The sequence below is a fragment of the Babylonia areolata genome, unplaced genomic scaffold, assembly GCF_041734735.1.
Source record: "Babylonia areolata isolate BAREFJ2019XMU unplaced genomic scaffold, ASM4173473v1 tig00013483, whole genome shotgun sequence".
Classification (NCBI taxonomy): Eukaryota; Metazoa; Mollusca; class Gastropoda; order Neogastropoda; family Buccinidae; genus Babylonia; species Babylonia areolata.
In genome coordinates this window covers 70,001-77,500 of record NW_027468385.1, presented here as the reverse complement: position 1 = coordinate 77,500, position 7,500 = coordinate 70,001, and the positions used below count along the sequence as shown (strand labels likewise).

The 7,500-nt window shown below is 51.3% G+C and overlaps 1 non-coding gene and 1 pseudogene across 1 annotated transcript in view; both read right to left on the bottom strand.

Annotated features, from left to right (window-relative positions):
• Positions 1–488, bottom strand: part of LOC143278416 (large subunit ribosomal RNA) — a 3,795-nt gene extending 3,307 nt beyond the window's left edge. Inside the window, exon 1 of the ribosomal RNA XR_013054055.1 lies at positions 1–488. This exon is cut by the window's left edge and continues 3,307 nt beyond it. This is a non-coding gene — a ribosomal RNA (large subunit ribosomal RNA).
• A 259-nt stretch (positions 489–747) lies between these two features.
• Positions 748–900, bottom strand: LOC143278419 (5.8S ribosomal RNA; annotated as a pseudogene).
• Between the last annotated feature and the right edge of the window lie 6,600 nt (positions 901–7,500).

The window sequence follows — 7,500 nt, the reverse complement described above, 5'->3', positions numbered from 1 at the left end:
GGCGGGCGCGGCAGCCTTCCGAGCTGAATTCCGCGGGCCACTTTGCGGATCCACCCGTTTAAACCCCTAGGGGGTTTTTACGTACTCTTGAACCCCTCTCTTCAAAGTTCTTTTCAACTTTCCTCAACGGGACTTTTCCGCTATCGACTCGTGCCAGGTATTTAGCCTTAGAGTGGAGTTTTACCACCCGCTTTGGGCTGCATTCCCCCAAACAACCCGACTCCGGGAGACGCTCGCAGCCGACGCACCAGCGGCCAGTAAAGGCCTGACACCCCTCTGGGAGAGGCCCCCCATCAGGAGGACTTCGGTCACCAGCGCAGTCGACAGTTGCGTCCCATACACCACAGTTCCCGCCAGCGAGATGCTGGGGGATTCGGTGCTGGGGATCCCGGGTTCACCGCCGTTACTGAGGGAATCCTTGTTAGTTTCTTTTTCCTCCGCTTAGTGATATGCTTAAATTTAGGGGTAATCTCGTCCGATCGAGGTCGGAAAAAAGAAAAAGCTCCTCCTCCTCCTCCTCGACAAAGAGGTGGCCTGCGGGGGACGGGGGAAGAAGGCATGCTGGCTTAGAAAGCTAAACCGAGCCATGTCCTTCACCCCCGCGCACAGGACGGCGCAGCGCACCTGTCGGAGTCGGAGCGAAAGGGAAATCGGGCCCGGAGGACCGGGTCTGCACTTGGGGCCACGGAGCTTGCCGCTCGAGACTCAGGGCACCGGAAAGAGCCTCCGGCGATGGGGAAACTTCGCCGACCCTCAGACGGGCGTGGCCAAAGGACGGACCCTTGGGCCCCATATGCGTTCAAAGTGTCGATGTTCAATGTGTCCTGCAATTTTACATTAGTTTACGCAGCTGGCTGCGTTCTTCATCGACGCACGACCGAGTGACCACCGCCTAAAGTTGTTCTCTTCGTTTCGTTTCGTTTCCCGTCCCGCAAGAGGCTTTCGCGGGCGACTGGGATCACGGTTAAAAACTAGTTCATCGATGGAAGGAACAAGAAAAGAGCCAGGGGGGGGGGCCCCCCCGGACGAGGCCGGGGGGGGGGGCTCTTTGAACCTTGCGCCAGGCGAGAAGGGCGCCAGCCCGGACGAGCGAGGGGAGCTACCACCGGGTTTGGGTACAGCACCCAACGGCTTCCCTGCCGAGAAGGCCGACGGGCGGCTCCCTTGGAAAAAAAGAGAGACAGCCCCGGCACCCCGGACAGGACAGGTACCCCCAAAGTCACACTTTTCGGGGAGGCGGGCCGGGTCGCAAACACCAGGCCTACACCGGCCGCCTTCTCCAAAACACGAGGACGGTTCCTCCCCTTATTTTTTTTTGCGGTTCGTTCCTCGATGGCAAGGCAACGGCGTGATCGTTAATGATCCTTCCGCAGGTTCACCCTACGGAAACCTTGTTACGGAAATTTTACTTCCCTAAACGATCAAGTTTGAGCGTCCCTTTTCGACCGTCGGCGCCCCGGTGAAGGGCGGGCCGAGACCAATCCGAGGGCCCCCACAAAACCGTTCAATCGGGAGTAGCGACGGGGGGTGTGTACAAAGGTGCAGGGACGTAGTCAACGCGAGCTTATTGACTCGCGCGTACTGGGAATTCCTCGTTCATGGGGAACAATTTCAAGGCCCCCAATCCTATCACGAAGGAGATTCAACGGGGTTTCCCAACCCTTTCGGCCAGGGAGAAAGCCACGCTGATTCCTTCAGTGTAGCGCGCGTGCGGCCCCGGACATCTAAGGGCATCACAGACCTGTTATTGCTCTATCTCGTGTGGCTAAACGCCACTTGTCCCTCTAAGAAGTTAGCGCCGACGCGTGAAGGATCGGCGAACTATTTAGTAGGCTAGAGTCTCGTTCGTTATCGGAATTAACCAGACAAATCGCTCCACCAACTAAGAACGGCCATGCACCACCACCCACTGAATCAAGAAAGAGCTATCAATCTGTCAATCCTACAGTGTCCGGACCGGGTGAGTTTTCCCCGTGTTGAGTCAAATTAAGCCGCAGGCTCCACTCCTGGTGGTGCCCTTCCGTCAATTCCTTTAAGTTTCAGCTTTGCAACCATACTTCCCCCGGAACCCGAAAACTTTGGTTTCCCGGAAGCTGCCCGCAGAGTCGATGAAGCAACACCAGCGAATGCGCTAGTTGGCATCGTTTATGGTCAGAACTACGACGGTATCTGATCGTCCTTCGAACCCTCTGACTTTCGTTCTTGACTAATGAAAACATGCTTGGCAAATGCTTTCGCAGTTTTCGTCTTGCGATGATCCAAGAATTTCACCCAAACCCCCCCGGGCAAAAAAGGGAAAATGCCCCCGCCCTTCCCTTTTAAAATCTTTAAACCTCGTGTTCCAAAAACCCGGGGGAAAAATTTAAAACCGGGGGTCCTTTTCCCCATTTTTCCCCTTGCACCATTATTAAAGGCAACTGCCTGTTTTTGAACACCTAAATTTTTTCCCAAAGTAAACTTTCCCGGCCACCCAAAACGCTCAATAAAGCCCCAAAGGGCTGAAAAAACCGGGAAGCTTTAGGAGGGGAAACAAAACACACGGGTGACCGCCCCCGGAGGCGGACCTTGCGCCATCCTGAATCCAACTAGGGGATTTTTTTAATCGCAACAATTTAGTAAACGCTAGGGGAGCGGGAAATTTTACCGGGGCGCGGCACCAGACTTGCCCTCCAATGATCCTCTTTAAAAGGGGTTTAAAAGTGTACCACCCCCAAATTTAAAGGAGCCTAAAAGAGTTCCGTTTTGTTTATTTTTCGTCACTACCTCCCCGTGCCAGGAGTTGGGAAAGTTGCGCCCTCGGGCCTTTCCCTTGGATGGGTAGCCTTTTTTCTCATGCCCCCTCCCGGAAGGGGGAACCCTGACCCCCCCCTCCCCGTTCTAACATGGAGGCAGTTTCACTACCATCGCCCATTTGATAGGGCAGCCCATTTGAAAGATGCGTCCCCGGGCCCTCAGGCCTTTGCAGGGGCACAAATTTTACCAGAGTCACCAAAGGAGGGGCAAAACCCGACTGGCTTTGAACTAATAAAAGCGTTTCTTTCCCCAAAAGGGGGTTCGGAGCGGTGGGCATGAAATTAGCTCTAGAATTACCACGGGTTATCCAAGTAAATTTGGATCATCAAAGGGAACCTCGCCTGTTTTAAAAGACCCTTTTTGGGTTTTCACCGTACGAGGGTGTGAACTTAGACAGCAGGGCTTAATTTTTAAAGACAAGAAATATGACTACTGGCGGGAAAAACCCAGAATGCAACCCAAAAATTCTGCGGGGCCCCCGGGGAGCCCGGTTGCAGCCCCAAAGGTTGGGCCGCGCTCACAGAAACGAGGGCTGACTTTTTTCCCCGGGGGCGGTCCGGGGCAGCACTATAAACGGAAACCACCGAAAAACCAGATTCAGGGCCTGAAGTGAAAACGAATCCAGGGTCTCGGCGGGGGGCGCGCCAAAAAAGAAGGAAAAGGAGGAGCCCCAACCGGCCCGGGACCGGCCCCCCCACCCTTTCTTCCTCCTCGAAAAACCCACCCCCCCCCCTTTTTCCACGTGCCGGAACCCCCCCGGTTAGAACGGGCGCGCCCTTAAACAGATGAACAGGCTTTTAACGCTTTGGGACGCCAAAGGGGGCCGGGGAGCCCAACGACCGTAAATGAGGGGGGAGAAAAACGCTTCCCCTCCGACCCGCCCGCCCACAAACGAAACCAACCCTTTCTACGGACCGGGGGAGAGGGCCGGCCGAAAAACCCGGGCCCCCGGAAAAAGGAAGCCCGGCGAGGGGGGCCGGGGCCCGCGTTAAACACTTGGACCGCGGGGGGAAGCTCGGCGGGCCCGGGCGGGAAACCCTTCGGGGGCTGGTGGGCCCCCGAACTCCCGTCCCCCGATTTGGGGCCTCGCACGCCGAGCGGTCGCTAGCTTGCCATTTGGAAAAAGACAGAAGCGCGGGGGAAAGTAAAGCCAGGCGGAGGGGTCGACCGTTGCCGGCTGTCGCCGCCCGGGAGCGACCCCGCCAGGGCCCCCCGCGCCCCCCCACAACCGGGGTGTCGCAAAAGGGCCCTCGGGGGCCGAAAGGAGGCCTGTTTTCCCCCCAAATTGGGCCAGGGGGGGGCCTTTTTATAAAAAGGGCCCCCCAAAAACCCCCCCCACGGGGGGCCCTTTGGTGGACCCAGGCTTTTTGGAAGGATTTTTAAAAGGCCTTTTTTTTTGAGGGCCCCCCCAGAAAATTAATTTTTTTTTTAGGCCCCAAATTGGGGTTTAAGGCGAAAAGTTTTTTTGGGGGGTTTTTTTTCCCCACAACCTTTTTTTTTTTTTACCCCTTGGCCCCCTTTTTTTTTTCATTTTTTTTTTTCCTTTTTTTTTTCCCCCCACTCCGGAAGCCCAGGGCCAAAGTTTTTTGAAAAGGGAAAAACCCCCCCGCGGAAATTTCGGGGCATGGACGGGGGGGGGCCAGGGGCGGGTTTTGGAAGGGGGGTTAGGCCCCCTTTTTTTGGAGGGCCCCCCCAGAAAGGGTTTAATTTTTTTTTGGCCCCAAAATTTTTTCCCCCCTTTTTTTATCCAAAACCCTTTTTTTTTTTTAAACCCTTCCCTTTTTTTTCCTTTTTTTTTTCCCCCTTTTTTCCTTTTTTTCCCCTTTCCCCCCCGAGCATCCCCAAGTTTGATAGAAAACGGGTTCGGAAAAGGACGGGAGCAGGCGTTGAGGAGTGGGGCCTTTTTTTTGAGGCCCAAAAAAGTTTTTTTTGGGAAATTTTTTTATTTTTTTTTCCCAACCTTTACCTCCTTTTTTTTCTCTCCGAGCATCCCCAAAGTTGAAGAAAACGCCTTTTTTGGAAAGGGACGGGAGGAGGTTGGAGGGTAGTCCATTTTTGAATGGCAGGGGAAAGGGAATTTTGGAAATTGTAGCAGGTTCTTCGGACTTTTATCCAAAACCCTTTTTTACCGGTTTTTTCCCCTCAGCGAGCTTTGCCAAAGTTGAGAAAAAAACCGCCCCCCCGCCATTGACGGCCCAAAGACGTTGACGCACGTCTTTCTTTTTTTTAAACGGCCCCTAAACGTTTTGGGGTTTTTCTCCACACGCGTTTACTTTTTATCCACAACCTTTCCCCTCCCCTTTTCCTCACGAGCGGGCCAAAGTTGAGAGGAAAACGCCGTTTGGAAAGGCAGAGCAGGCGTTGACGACCAGGTTTTTTTTTTGGTCTTTTTTTTTCACAGCCCCGGGATGGTTTCGGGAATTCCCCAAAAGGGGTTTACTTTTTCCACAACCTTTACTGGACCTTTTTTTCTTTTTTTTTTTTTTTTCCTCTCACCGACATGCCAAAGTTTTAAAAAACCCCGGTTCGGCATGGACGGGCAGGCGTTTGGGGATTTGGGCCTTTTTTTTGGGGGCCCAGAAAGAAATTTTTGGAAATTTTTTTATTTTTTTTCCAAAACCCTTTTAAACCTCCCTTTTTTTTTCTCCCGGGGCACCCAAAATTGAGAGAAAACGCCTTTTTGGCTTTGGACGGGAGGAGGTGGGAGGATAGCCCCCTTTTTTGAATGGCAGCGGAAATTTTTTGGGCTTTTTGTAGCGAGGTTCCGACTTTTTTCCACAACCTTTACCTCCCTTTTCCCTCAGCGGCAGCCAAATTTTGAGGGGAAAACCCCTTTTCCGCCTTTAAGGGCCCAAACCCCTTTGACGACTACGTCTTTTTTTTTTTTCACGGCGCCAACGATTTGGGCAATTCTCCCCCGGCGTTTATTTTTTAAAACCACAACCTTTACCTCCCCTTTTCCTCAGCGAGCATCCAAATTTGAGAGGAAAACCCCTTTTGGGGAAAAGGGAAAAGGCCAGGCTTTTTGACGACCGGTTTTTTTTTTTGGGTTTTTTTTTTTCAAAACCCCCGGGAAGGATTCGGGAAAATTTCCAAACCGGTTATTTTTTTAATTCCACAACCTTTACTGGACCTTTTTTTTTTTTTTTTCCCTTTTTTTTCTCTTCTCCGACCCAGCCAAAGTTGATAAAACCCCCGGGGGTTCGGCATGGACGGGAGCAGGCTTTTGAGAGTGGGCCCTTTTTTTTGGGGGCCCCAAAGGAAAGTTTTTTGGGGGAAATTTTTTTATTTTTTTATCCACAACCTTTACCTGCCTTTTTTTTCTTTCCGAGCATCCAAAGTTGAGAGAAAACCCGGGGTTTGGGCCCGGGACGGGGGGAGGTGTGGAGGAGTAGTCCATTTTTGAAGGGCCCAGCGGAAAGTTTTTGGCAATTGAAACGGGGTCTTGGGATTTTTACCCAAAACCCTTTTACCCTCCCTTTTTTCCCAGGGAGAAATGAAAAAAGTTGAAGAAAACCCCCTTTCGCCATTGACGGGACCAAAACTTGACGCCAAACGTCTTTTTTTTTTTTTTCACGGCCCCCTGAACTTTTTGGGGGAATTCCCACGCGCGTTTACTTTTTCCACAACCTTTACCTCCCTTTTTTCCTCAGCGGGGGGGCCAAATTGGGGGAAAACGCCGTTTGGCAGGACAGAGCGGGCGTTGAACGACCAGGTTTTTTTTTTGGGTCTTTTTTTTTCACAGCCCCGGGAAGGTTTCACCCTTTCTCCAAAGCCGGTTATTTTAAAAACCCAAAAACCTTTACTGGACCTTTTTTTTTTTTTTTTTTTCCTTTTTTTTCCTCTCCCGGCATCCCAAATTTTGATAAAAAACGGGGTTCGGCAGAGGGAGCAGGCGTTGAGGAGTGGGGCCCCTTTTTTTTTGGGGGGCCCAAAAGATTTTGGAAATTTTTTTTATTTTTTTTATCCACAACCTTCCCTTTGCCTTTTTTTCCTTTTCCGACATCCCAAAAGTTTGAGAGAAAAACCCTTTTTTTGGCATGGAGGGGAAGATTGTGGAGGTAGTCCATTTTTTAAATGGCACGGAAAGATTTTGGCAATTGTAGCGAGTTTTTCGGTTTTTTTAAACCACAACCTTTACCGCCTTTTTCCTACCCAGCATGCCAAAGTTGAGAGAAAAGGGCCCTTCCCCCTTTGAGGGGACCAGACTTGACGGACTACGTCTTTCTTTTTTTCACGGCCCCTGAACATTTGGGAAATTTTCTCCAAGCGCTTTATTTTTTATCCAAAACCCTTTTTACCCCCTTTTTTCCCTCAGCGAGCATCCCAAAGTTGAGAGGAAAACGCCTTTTGGAAATGGACGGAAAAGGCGTTGACGACCGGGGTTTTTTTTTTTTTGGGGGGGTTTTTTTTTTTTTAAACCAGCCCCGGGAAAGGGAAATTCGGGAAATTCTCCAACCCGGGTTTACTTTTATCCCACAACCTTTACGGGCCCCTTTTTTTTTTTTTTTTTTTCCCTTTTTTTCTCTCCCCGGGAGCATCCCAAAAGTTGATAAAAAAACGGGGTTTCGGCAGGACGGGAGCGGGGCGTTGGGGATTGGGGGCCTTTTTTTTGAGGGCCCAGAAAGTATTTTGGAAATTTTTTTAACTTTTTTATCCACAACCTTTACCTCCCTTTTTTTTCCCCCTCCGAGAAACCCAAATTTT